The sequence below is a fragment of the Dasypus novemcinctus genome, chromosome 1 (assembly GCF_030445035.2).
Source record: "Dasypus novemcinctus isolate mDasNov1 chromosome 1, mDasNov1.1.hap2, whole genome shotgun sequence".
Classification (NCBI taxonomy): Eukaryota; Metazoa; Chordata; class Mammalia; order Cingulata; family Dasypodidae; genus Dasypus; species Dasypus novemcinctus.
Window position 1 is genome coordinate 118,906,035 of NC_080673.1, and position 13,773 is coordinate 118,919,807.

Here is a 13,773-nt window from a genome sequence, read left to right on the forward strand (position 1 = left end):
GCCATTGTGTAATTGCTTCTCCTGTCACCTGGTTGTTTTGTTCATGAACCCAGTGAGCAAGCCCCGGCTGACTGGGGAAGGAGTATGACTTGATGTATGAGGCAGATCATCTTATCCACCCAGTTATTCAGCAGCCTTATATATCTTTGTTTGCTTTGGCAGTGACAGATTCTGGTGAGCATATACATAGAAAGCAAATTTGTAGGCTCTGAACCTGTTGTGAGAGGTTCAGTCAGGTGCTGTTCCCCAGTATCCCTGCCATTTATACTCGAATCTTTTCTTTCAAGGACGTTAAATACGGCTTAGAAAAGGGAAAGTTTATAAACTCTACAACTATCCCAAGAAGGTTCTACTACAGAAGTAATAAAATATTCTAAATGTTCCTAAAAGTTAAGCAAAGTTTTATTTATTATTTTTTATTATATTTTCTTTTTTGTTTTAAGCAAAGTTTTTAAACCTTGGCATGTAAATATATTAAAAAAATTTTTTTTGCCTTGGTTGAGTCAGGTATTTTCCATTTGTGAATTCATGTTTTTTAGTTCCTCAGCTATAAAGATGTCACTGTAAAATTTACCTTCATTTTGCTTTATAGAGTGCTAATATATTATATATCCTGTGAATATGAAAGCATATATTAAGATGGTAAGATAACATTCCTATCACATTGGCTAGTACTTCCAGTACAGTTGTAGCAGTTTGACGTTGTTGATGAGTTCCAAAAAGATATGTTGAATTATGTTTGTAAACTGATCCTTTCTTCTGGGAATATTAGATTATATTGGATTCAGATGTTTACTTGATTAAGTAATCAGGTAAACCTCTTGTGCCAGTAGGGCGTTCAGTCTCCACCTCTTGGAGTTCTGATGTTGGAGTTTGATGCTGAAGCCTTAAGCTGAAGCCCCAGGAAGAAAGCACACAGAGGAAAGAGAAGCAAGCCCCGGGAAGGGGTGAATGCAGGAAGCCTGAACCCTCGCAGCCGTCGGCAGCCGTCGGCAGCCGTCTTGGTCCAACATGTGAAAATAAACTTTGGTGAGGGAAGTAACTTATGCTTCATGGCCTGGTATCTGTAAGCTCCTACCCCAAATAATTACCCTTTATAAAAACCAACCAATTTCTTGTATTTTGCTTCAGCACTCCTTTGGCTGACTAATAAAGCAGTGTTAAATAGGAATAGTAAAAATAGACATCGTTGCCTTGCTTCTGACCATGGGCAGAAAGTATTTACTTTTTCACCATTTATTATGATGTTACCTGTAGTATTTTTTAAAAAATTATTATGAGTAATTGATTTAGCTTTATTTGAACAGTTGTTTTCTCATAAATTTTAAATTCTTCATAGCTTATGAAAATTCTATCCCAACCAAGAGTAACTATCCCAGTATAGCTGTCCCACCTCTGAGAAATAATTTGCTACTACTCTAATACTGTTGTACACACAATGTGTCATTCCAGTGACAGTACAGATTGCAGCAGGAGTTCTCTCTTCTACTTGGACTTCTAATAGAATTTTGTGGGAAGTGAATTGGGCTCAACGGATAGAGCATCCGCCTACCACATGGGAGGTCCAAGGTTCAAACCCAGGGCCTCCTGACCCATGTGGTGAGCTGGCCCACGCGCAGTGCTGGTGTGCACAAGGAGTGCCATGCCATACAGGGGTGTCCCCTGCGAATGGGAGTCCCATGTGCAAGGAGTACACCCCGTAAGGAGAGCCAGCCAGCATGAAAAAAGTGCAGCTTGCCCAGGAGTGGCATCACACACATGGAGAGCTGATGCAGCAAGATGACACAACAAAAAGAGAAACAGAGTTCAGGTGCCGCTAACAAGAATACAAGCGGACACAGAAGAACACACAGAAAGCAGACAACTGTGGGGGGAGGGGGGAGGGGAAAGAAATAAAAAATAAATTAAAAAAATAAAAACGAATAGGATTTCGTAGCTAAAATTTATCAGAGCTTTCAAATATTGGATAGCTGAAGTATTTTTATAGATGCTCTTTAACAAGTTGAGGAAGTTCCATTCTACTCCTAGTTTCTTAAAGAGTTTTTATAATGAAAGCATGTTGAATTTTGCCTATTTCTTTTTTTTGCTTCTATTGAAAGATTATCATTGCTTTTTTTCTTTTTATTATGTTGATAGGGTAAATTACATCAGTTTTTTTTTTTGAATGTTGAACCAGCCTTGTAGTCATAGGATAAACTCAACTTGGCCATGATATGTTGCCCTCTCTATATTTTGCTAGATTTGATGTGCTAGTATTTTAATTTTTTTTCCATCTATGTTCAAAGGGATATTAGATTCTAGTTTTCTTGTAATGTCTTTTCTGTTTTTTTTATCAGGGTAATGTTGGTCTCATAAAATGCTTTGGGAAGAGTTCCTTCTGTTTGGATTGAGCTGGTTAGTGTAAACAAACATGTAGTATAGCATCCTTTGTGTATGAAAAAAGTAGAAATAAAATATCTGCTTAACTTTTGGAAAGAAAGAATGTGGGAGGTAATGAGACAAAAAAGGCTTATATGAATGATTGAGAATTTTAAAAGAAGTATGACTTTTCAAAACATGCTGTTTTCTGTATTCATAATAAGGATGGGAAATTGGAAAATGCTAAAATGAAGGCAAACAAACAAGTGAACCTTATTGTAAAAATAAAAATCAACCTAAGTTAGTAAAATAACCACACTGAAGGAATATATGAATGTATGTTTGTATATGTGTATGTTGTGTGTATATGCATGTACTTCCTAGCCCTGTCCAACAAAGAGGCTAAGAAGCAAAAATAAACCACTAACAATGAGCACACCTAACTCCCAAATCTTGGTTGCTAATACCATTCCTAATTCCTCAGAAAAAATGGCCGATTCTAGGCCACAGATATTTAAAAATACAAGGTAAGCCTGGAACAACAAAACAAGAAAGTGTTTAAAAAAAGGGGGGGGGGTGCTGGTGAGGGTTGGGGGCATGTAACAAGAAGCCTATTGGGCTTCCACTGCCAAATTTTGAGCATCGAAATAATTTAGTATAATAATGCATTATGAACCATTAAAATAGGATCTCAGCTATAATGATAATAAACCACTGAATAAATGGGGAAGGGAAGGGTCTTGTATACCACTAGAATACTGAGTTTTGGAGATGGAAAAATCATCAGCTATCATGGTAAAGATTAGATAGAGCAAGAATCATAACAAAAATCTAGGGAAAAAAATGATGAGAAATAGGATATATCCATGCCTTGATGTATTTCCCCACAGACAGTATATTAGTTGCAAGGGGAAATTCAGTGATTTTAAGTTGGAAAAATCCAATGACAGTATGGGGTAGATGGATACCATGTGACTCCAGGATGACACCTTGTGGGGCTACATCATTACCTGTGTAGTACTCTGACCAACACTACCTACCCTGGATCTAATCAAGAGGCAACATCTGACAAACCCCAAATGAAGAAGGTTGTATTCTTCAGGAAAAAAAATGTCATAAAATAGAAAGGCTGTGGAAGTATTCCAGACTAAAGGACATGAAAGAGAGAAGTGCTATACTTGACCCTAGACTGGATCCTGTACTAAATGTTGGGGAGGGGGGGGGGAAGACTATAAAGGATATTGAACCAATTGAAAGAATTGGAATATGGACCATAGATTTGATTAAAAAAATTGTTAAGAATGTAAAATTTACTGAAGTTGACAAGTGTACAGTGGTTATGAAAGAAAATATCTCTATCCTTAGGAAATAGACATTGAAGCAAGGAGCAGAGGGCAATGATGTATAGAATTAATTGTCATTTAATTCAGAAAAAAATTTGGGTATGTAAAGAGAGTGAGTGCGCACAAGTATGAATAAAACGAGAGATAACATAGGTGAATTGGGGTGTAAAGGTGATTTTTGCAGCTTTTTTGTGTTCTGAATAATTTTAAATATCTGCCTTTTACATTTAGACTTATTTATAAAGAACTTGGTTCTTTGGAATGAATTGCAATGAACATATTTGTAATATTTTCCTTTGTATTGGTGTTATAGCCCCAGGAGCCAAGCATTGTTGAATATGACAGTGGTTGGTGGAAAAGAAGTGAGATAATCCACCAGAATCTAAACCCCCTTTATTTTTAATGTAACTATTTACCATACTGATTATTTTATTGCAGTAAGTATAGTAAATGGTTACATTTAAAAAATCATTTCTTTGCATTTATCTTTTGTTGAATTCATAGTAAAATAAAATACTATATAAGTAGATCAATGAACCGGAGAGTAGGAGTTGCAACTCTGCTGAGGCTCAGGGCCCAGCTGGCATATGGCCAGTCCAGAGATTCAAGTCTCCTGAGTATACACCAACCCAAGCATCAGCCACAGGTTCAGTAAAAGTGACAGAAGAGGCATATGTAGCAAGGTCACATCTGAGTCCAACTCCACCCTCAGGAGCACAAATTATAATGTAGGGCCCACTGATAAGGCACTGAACTCCAGAGCCATCTGCCATGACCACAGAACCTGTGTGTCTCTATAGCCCTCAGGAGCACCACTACCTGGGGTTGTATCTACTTTGGCTGTTTCTGGGATCCTGCTGAGGCGTGCATAAGCAGGACCCCTCTAGTGACCTCTCGACTCTTTTTTGAAGACTCGGCCATATAAACTCTCTTCATTGGTCTTACCCAGCTCAGCTAAGAGGGAGGTGAAGACGATCAGCCACCACACCAGGGAACTGAGAGTACCTACAACTGCAAGCAGGAGAGTCACATCCACCAACCATGTGGGATCTAAGCTCCCTCTTGATTTAGAGGTGAAGTGGACATCACTATCCCAGGGTCCACAGGATGGAGGATAAAATATGGATTAGAGTAGACTTACTGGTATTCTACTATAGAACTACTGTGACTAGTAATGGAAGAAATTGTAGCATTGATGTGGAGAAAGTGGCCATGGTAGTTGCTGAGGGCAGGAAGAGGGAAGAAGAGATGTGATGTGGGGGGCGCTTTTGGGACTTGGAATTGCCCTGGGTGGTACTGCAGGGACAGGTGCTTTACATTATATATCCTGCCGTAACCCACTGAACTGAAAGGACTGGGGGAGAATGTAAACTGCAATGTAAACTATTATCCATGTGGTGCGGCAGTGCTCCAAAATGTATTCACCAAATGCAGTGAATGTGCCACAAGGATGAAAGAGGTTGTTGATGTGGGAGGAGTGGGGTGGGTTGGGTGTGGGGTATATGGGAACCTCTTATATTTTTTAATGTAACATTTTTTATGATCTGTATCTTCAAAAAAAAAAAAAACAATTTAAAAAAAGTGGATCAACTATATAATATTTTATATTTGTGATAACTTAAGCTATCTATAGATTGTATTAATATACAAAAATGAATTGATAAAAAATTGGTACTCCAGCTTGCTGTTTTGCTCTTCTGTCTGCCATCCTGCTACTTTGGCTTCTACTTCTTTATCTCAGCATTTGTCTCTGTCTAGTAATTCAAACCTAGTGAAACCAAATAGTCAGCATCTAAAATACATATAAAATTCCTATGAAACAGTAAAGAGCCAACAACTCAGGAGGAAAATGGACAAAAGATTTGAATAGGTATTTCACAGAAAAGGAAACACGAGGTGGCCAATAAACATAAAGGAATGCTCAGCCGCATTAATCAACAGGGAAATTAAAATTGAGCCCTCAAGTAGATACCATTTTATACCTTAAAATTAAGGTGCAGCGGCAAGGACCGGGAAGGAATGAGGGTCCAAGAGTGAGCCCCTGATACTAATGACTATGCGTGTGAGCCTATATGCCTGAAATAAGAACAAGGCCTAGAGCAGCACTGTGCCTGGGAATTTCCTCCTGACAGCCTTCATGTTACTCAAATGTGGCCAGTCTCGAAGCCAAACTCAGCATGTAAATGCGATGCCTTCCCCCTAGCATGGGACATGACACCCGGGGATGAGCCTCCCTGGCACCGAGGGATCACTATCAACTACCAACTGATGATGCAACTGGAAAATGACCTTGAATTGAAGGTTCGATGCAGATCAGCAGAATATCCCTGTCTACATATAATAACATGACTTTAAAATGCTGTTTGACCTAATGTAAGGGGGAAAAGGAAAGGAGAAGTGAGTTTATATGGCTACGAGTCTCTAAAAAAGAGTCTGGAGGCTGTCAGAAGAATTGCCCTTATGCAGAACTGAGCAGAATCTAAGAGACAGATAAAGTAGATACAATCCCCAGGTATTGGTTCCTTGGAGGGCTAAAGAGACCACGGGTTCTATGGTCATGGCAGATGGGGTTCACTGTCATGTCAGATGGCCCTTCTTTGGAGCTGGTGTTTCTGCGTGATGAAACTGGACTCAGATGGGATCTCTTTTCATAAGACTTTCATGCTTCTTTACTGGAATTGTAGTTGGTGTTGGGGTTTAAGATATATTTAGGGGATTTGAATCTCTGGATTGACAATATGATAGCCAGGCCCTGAGCCTCAACAGACTCCAGCTCCTACAATCTGATTTATTGGACTCACCTCACTCAGCTAAGATGGAGTTGAAGAAGGACAACCACCACACCATGGAGCCTAGAGTACCTACAACTGAAAGCAGGAGGATTGCATCCAGTATCCATGTGGAATCTGAGCCTCCTCTTGACATAGAGGTGCAACGGACACAACCAATCCAAGGTCCACAGAGAAAAGGTGGCACTGGAGTGGGTAAAGTAGACATGGTGGCTGATGGGTATGGAGAATAGCAGGAAGAGATGAGATGTGGAGGCGCCTTTGGGACTTGGAGTTGCCCTGGATGGTGCTTCAGGGGCAATCACCGGACATTGTAAATCCTCACAGGGCCCACTGGATGGAATGGGGGAGAGTATGGGCCATGATGTGGACCATTGACCATGAGGTGCAGAGATGCCCAGATATGTACTTACCAAATGCAATGGATGTGTAATGATGATGGGAGTGAATGTTGCTGGGGGCGGGGGAGTGGTGGGGTGGGGAGTGGTGGGGTGGGGGTGGTGGGGATGAATGGGACCTCATATATTTTTTTTAATGTAATATTTTTACAAAATCAATTTAAAAAAAAAAAGAAGTTGGCATACTAAGTTGGCATAGTAAGAAGTGTTGGAGAGGGTGTGGATCAGTCTACCTACCTTTTGCTGGTGGGAGCATAAATTGCTAAACACACTTTGGGGAAAATAAAAATTGGCATCATCATGAAACATTAAACATATGCATCCCTCAGTGCCTATCTGTACACTTAAGAGAAACTTTTGCACATGTGCAACAGAAGAAATGTATAAGAACTTCCATGGTGAAATATTTATAATAGCTGATAAAAAATACTGGGTTGTGGGGGGATTGTTGGGGGAAGACAGGATAATGAAATGCCATTGACAGAAGAATGGATAATTAAATTGTGGTACATTTCTTCAATGTAGTATTATTCTGCAGTGAAAATGAATGAAATTGAATGAAATACACCTACATGCAAAAACATGGATAAATCTTAAACATAATAATGAAAAAATGAATCCTAGAAGACAGGAGCTGATCAATACCATTTTTATAAAAATAATAACACAAAACACCATTGTTTATATATATGTTTATAATATTTTTTTTTTAAAAAGAAAGAAATGATAAATACAATATACATATCAGTTATTGCAGGATGGGGGGCAGCTAAGTATGAGGAATGTGGGTTAGGGAAGGAGAAAATCTTACATGTAGTTTCTTAAGTTGGTATGTAATTTTCATTATGCTTTGAATTTGAAACATGTTTCAAATAACTGTTGTATGTACAGATAACATCTTAAAAATAACAAAGCCATACACAGAAATCACAGTTTAGGAGACATATCATCAAATCTGCATACTTTCTCACTGCCAGCACCCAGAATTCTTATCAGCACCCAGTATTTCACTATCGGTATCTTGTTTTAAAGCCGCCTTTTTGATTAAGCCTATGTCTGCCTTCTGGCAAATCACTCAGTAACTATTTGTTGAATAACTGAATGATTTTGGAAAATAATTCAGGATTTTTCTTAAAAACAATTTAAGGGTAGATTTTTAAAATTACCTTTCTTTTCTTTTAGTTGGGTTCCTATAAAATAAGCCAGAAGTGAGGTAAAGAGCGAGACTAAGTTATTACTGGATAGGTTTTCCCCTGAATGATAATTAACTATATATTTGCAGGCAGTGTTACTGGTATTGTTTGAACTATTATAATAATATGATCAAAAAGGTTAGCAAATTGAGTTATATGACAACAATAGTTGATCAGAAAAGCAGACTTGCTAAAAGGTAATGATATGCTTAGTGTTTTGGCTTCTTAGGCTGCTCAAGCAGATACCGTGAAATGGGTTGGCTTAAACAATGGGAATTTATTTGCTTATGATTAGATTCTGGGAAAATGTCCAAGTTTTTAAGGTGACATCAAGACAATGCTTTCTTCGCAAAGACAACTCCCTGCCCCATGGCAAGGCCCTTGGTGTTTGATGGTCTCTCCCTTCTCTTCCGGCTTCATTGCTTTGTGCTTCTTACTTCTGTGGTGCTCTCTTTCTGTGTATTCATTCAGTTCATAAAGGACTCCAGTGGTAAGGTTAAGATCCATACTGAATGAGGTGGATCACACCTTAACTGAAGTAGCCTTATCAAAAGGTGGTCAACAAGGGGTGACACCCACAAGATTGAGTTGGATTGAGGAAAATGTTTTTCTGGAATGCATACAGCTTCAAACCACCACACTTAGATGTAACATTTTAGAGTTGAAATGTCGCTGGGAATTAGTCCAAGCCTCTCAGTTTTTAAAAAACGAGCGTTGGGCCCAAAGAAGTCATTTGCTCTGCTAAGATCTTAGAACTTACTGAGAGTTAAGAATAACCAGAATCCAGATCTCATGATTCAAATATTAGTGTTTTCGTATCAAATTACTGAATGGTAAATAAAAGAAATATTTATGTATCCTGTATAAGATGTGCTAAAAAACTTGAGGCTAGATTAGGACTACTGAGTGAGTAAGCAATGTTTCTGATTTTAATTTAGAAAAGTCAGTTCAGCAATCCACATTTACTTTCAGATGCTTGGCAAATACACCTAGAGGAATAACTTTTTTGGGGGAAAGGGTCTTCTATTTTGTTCTCTGGTAAGTGGCAGTGTGATGTACAAATGAATACTGAAATAGAAATGGAAATGTTGGGTTCTGAGCCTGGTTCTGTCTCTGAGTAACTGCTGTGGTTGATTCTTTGCATAACTTCTCTAAGTCTCAGTTTCCTCCCCAGTAAAATGAAGATGCTGAACAAGATAGTCTCTAGTGTAGCTTTAAGTGGCTCTATATTCTTCATCTGTCTAAAATAAAGTGTTTTTACGAGTTCCTTTATTAAACCATTGTCAGCAACTAAGAGGTAAGGAGAGAATCAGTGGAAAATGAATAACTCATGATGTCAAAATGTATTCTGAATATAAACTAGGTGTTTCTGTTTCTGTTCCTGCATCACAGGTATAACACTTCTCCACATCTACTTCAGGGAGAAAGTGCCTGCTACTGTTGTTTCTACTCAGGTTCATGCCAGCCCAGAACTGAGAATCAGGTTAGTGTAAGGATTGTTTCTCTGTTGAAAAGGAGCCAGGAGCAGAATTGTGATTGTCTTTGCTGCATTATTGTGTAGTGGTGAGACCACTGGGGTATGATTCAAAGGGCTGGGTTTCACTCCTTCTCTACTACTGATGCTTGGGTAAACTCAGGCAGGCCTCCTTACTTGGTTGCCTTTTAGATTTCTCCACTGGAAAATAAGTACATTAGAATAAGTCATCTTCAGTTTCAATTCTGGCATTAAAGCATTATGACTTTTATTACTGTAGGTAGCTACGTAGAACAAAATCATGTCTTAAAGCGTTATTTTTTTCTGGAAAAATGAAAATTTCATTAATTTTTCAAATATAAAATGTACCTTTAAGATATCTGAAATATATTTAGCATATACGTATATATATAGTTTTATGTTCCATTTATTTTGGGGAGAAAATGTTTAGCAGTTTTTAAAGCACAGGTTTTGGAACTCTACCTCTGTTGTGTTGCTTTAGGTGACTAGTTTGAACAATGACCTGTATCTATATATATTTATTTATTTATTTATTTTTTTTTTTAAAGAAACTTTAGTTTCCAGAGATGATACATTGAAAATATAGGGGGAATAAACTATATTTTGAGGCATTTGAAAGTACTCTGGCTATCCAGAGTTTTTTTGCTCTGTTGTTACTGAAGAGTTTATTTCTTAAGGCCAGAGTCCTTCAGTGATGTCCTTCAGCCTTAGTGAGAGGGTACTTTTTTTAATATGTTAATTTTATACTGATTGCAAATGACTCAGTCCAAATTCGGTTCAAAAGGAGGAAAAGTTATCAGACCTTTGGGACTGTCCCAGGGGATAGAAAGGGCTCCAGGAACTTAAATGCAGCTGAGCTGGGGTAACAGTGAGAACCCAGGACCCAAATGTAGTCAGGTTTCCCTCTACCTCTCAGCAGAGCCATCTCTCCTCTGTAGTCTCTCTCATTCTTCTCCCCTTCTTTGGGAGGTAGCTATTTTAGTTTACTAGGCTGCTGAAAGCAGATGCCATGAAATGAGTCGGCTAGTAACAACAGGGATTTACTAGCGTAAAGGCTGATAGTTTTGAGGCCATGAAAATGTCCAAATCAAGGCATCATAAGGATGATGCTTCCTTCCTCAAGACTGGCTACGGGTGATTCTGGACCCCTTTGTCACATGGCAAGGCTCAGGGCTGAGTGTGCTGGCCTGTTCCTTCTCTCCTGGTTTCCTTGATTTCCCCATTTTGCTACTGTAGCTTTCTCTTGTTTGGTTTATAAAGGATTCCACTAAGAGGATTAAGACCCATTCTAAATGATGTGGGCCTTGTCCAAGAGCCTACTTAGAATGGGTCCACACTTACAGGAATGGGTTAACTTTACAAACATGCTTTTTTGGGGACAGACAGTTTCAGACTACCATAGTAGCTTTCTGTTTTTCTGTTCTTTATAATGGAAAGCATGGTTGCCTTCACCTCTCCAGCTTTATATCTTGTAACCCCAGATTTCCCAGAACAGACTGATTCTTTGGTCAGGCTTAGAACAGGTTCATTTTAAAACTTTGCACTTGATGTCTTTTCTTCAAATCCTTTCTCTGAAAAGGATCTGATGTATTCATACTAAAGTGCAGTTGGCTAATAATATACTCCTTCCAGGTGTATTTGCATTTTAATTGAATCAAGCCTTAAGCTAAAACTGTATTTCCCAAACTGCACAACTGAAATCTTGAGTTCCATTGTATAAAAAAATTTAACAGAAACAAGGAAATGTATTTGAAATTGAAGAGCAGCATTTTAGGGTAAATATGGGGTTACTATAAGAAAATTTTAGGGCATGGAAGAAAATGAGAAATCATGTTTGTGAGGACAGAGGAGGAGAAGGCAGATAGATAATCACAGTGTTACAGAGAATGAATAAAGCAGGCAAAAGAAAGACTTTTTTATTTGACTATGAGAAATAAAATCTGAACCTAGGAGAAAGGACCACTAGGCTTCGTTCCATCTCAACTACTAACTGTGATCTTGGATCAATTACTTATTTTTCTCTGCACCTCAATTTATTGAAAGCCTGACATGTCATTTACCAGCTGTGTGACCTTAACCTCAGGGCATCAACTTGTTCATCTTAAAAATGGAGTTGATGATAGTAGTACCTCATAGAGTTGTTGTGAGAAATTATTATGTGTTAAGTGCCTAAAACAGTTCCTGGCTCATCATCATCATCAATTTTTAAAATGAGTTGATTAAATTATATATGATTGTGAATGTCCCAGCTTACAAAAAATCTGTGGTCCTAAGATTTTCTGGCATGGACTGATGTCTTTCTTTTTTTTTTTAATTAATTAAAACTTGAATCATCTACTTCATTTCTGCATTGAGGCTAATTTTGATACTGCCAATAAAAGTTATTTTTGAATTAAGTATATATATTAGTTTTGTATTGCCATATAAAAATTACCCCAAAGCTCAGTGGTTTAAAACAACAGATTTTACCTCACAGTTTCTGTTGGACGAGAAACTTAGCTTGTTCTTTTGGCTCCAGATCTCTAAAGGCTGCATTCAAGGTGTCCACCAGGGCTGCCTTATCTGAAGGCTGTGGGGCAGGGGTGGAGCTGCTTCCAGTTCACTCACAGAGTTCTTGGCAGGATTTCCTTCCTCTCCAGTTACTGGACTGAGGGCCTCAGCCCTTGTTCTGGCTGTTTGCCAGAAGCTTCCCTCAGTTCCTTTTCATGTGAGCCTTGTCATAAAGCAGCTTACAGCATGACAATTGACTTCCATCAGAGTGAGCAATCAAGAGGAGAGCAAGTTGGAAGCATAGTCTATTTATTCCCATCTTGGAAGTGACATCTCATCATTTTTTCAGTGTTATTATTCCTTAGAAGGTCACTAGATCTAGTCCCCACTCAAGAAGAGGGGATTGGGCAAGGGTGTGAATACCCAGGAATAGGGCTCATTGGGAGCCCCCTTGGAAGCTGCCTTCTCTAAGAATGTAGAAGAGAAAAATATGCTGAGTAGAAAAATACATGAATTATTTAAATTATTTAAGCAGATTTATCATTCTTGTGTCATATGGTTTTATAATCAGGAAGTGTGTGTCACCCTTATAAAAAGGAGAACTTTAATTTAATCTCCATTTCCTTTTTTTTTTTTAAAGCAAAAGTAGGTTTATTCCGTTTCCTTTTCTCTAATAAGTTATTTTCTGTACTATGTAGAATTCTTCAAGTGGTACCTGACTTTTTACTTTGTTAACTTGTTAACCTGATCATTCTTATAAAATGTCCAGGAATCTTACTGCATTACCCTGAAACAGTTTTAAGAGTAAGAGGTGGTAGGTTATTAAGATTAATTTTTCAACTTTTCTGTGGCTATTTTCTGCAACTAAGTTATAACAAAGTATTAGAAATTATCTCGAGCTGGCTAATGGTAATGCCCAATTACAATTACTTTTACTGAATGTAGTGGCACAATCATGCATTTACCACCTAGCGCTTACCACCCTTTAATTGATGGAGAAATATTTGGAGAGTTTTTTATGGGCTTTTTTTGTAATGCTAGTTTTTGAAGACAGTATAGTTATGTTTCTGGAAGTGAGATTTGACCTGATTGACATTATTTGTATGAGATAATCTATGAAGTGTCTATTTGTATAGCACATAGACTAACACTTCTTCAGTAAATTTAGTCCAAAAAAATCTCAAGTTCATTGCACAAAGTTTATTAATTTAAGTAACTTCATTAGAATAGATTGGGCATATATTTCTAAATCATGTGACCACGCAATTGAATTTAGAAGTGGTTGGTGAGCTAGAATTATTTGTAAATTGCTTTAATAATTTCTCTTTCAGATTATAAAAATCGAGCATAAATGTTATTATACTGTGAATATCTCAGTATTGAAATAATGAAATTTATTTTTAACACTGTTACCAGGATATTTAGCTGAGACTTATTTGCGTTCTTTATTATGAAAACTTACAAGAATAGGTAGATGTATGACTAGATTTTGGGCTTTCGAATCTGTAAGAAAAGCAGTGTCTTATATTTTATGGTTTAGAAAAATGTCATCCTGGAATGAAGGTCTGTGTAGAATGTACACTTTCTAAAAACATTATTGAGAATTTAAAAAATTCAAGGAAGGAAGCTCAAGATAATAAAATATGTGCAAAGATACTTAATGTGCAATTTACATTACAGAGTTTAGAAAACAGTTTCTATGATCAG

General features: G+C 37.7%; 1 protein-coding gene across 3 annotated transcripts in view; it reads left to right on the forward strand.

Annotated features, from left to right (window-relative positions):
- The window catches only part of WDFY3 (WD repeat and FYVE domain containing 3), a 332,829-nt gene that overhangs the window by 21,915 nt on the left and 297,141 nt on the right, over window positions 1–13,773 (forward strand). Inside the window, exon 2 of one of the 3 annotated variants that reach the window (XM_058296171.2) lies at window positions 9,474–9,564. The exons of the other annotated variants lie outside the window; for them this stretch is intronic. The gene's annotated coding sequence lies outside the window, so the exon portion shown is untranslated. The remainder of the gene's footprint in view (window positions 1–9,473; window positions 9,565–13,773) is intronic. 3 annotated transcript variants of the gene reach the window in all.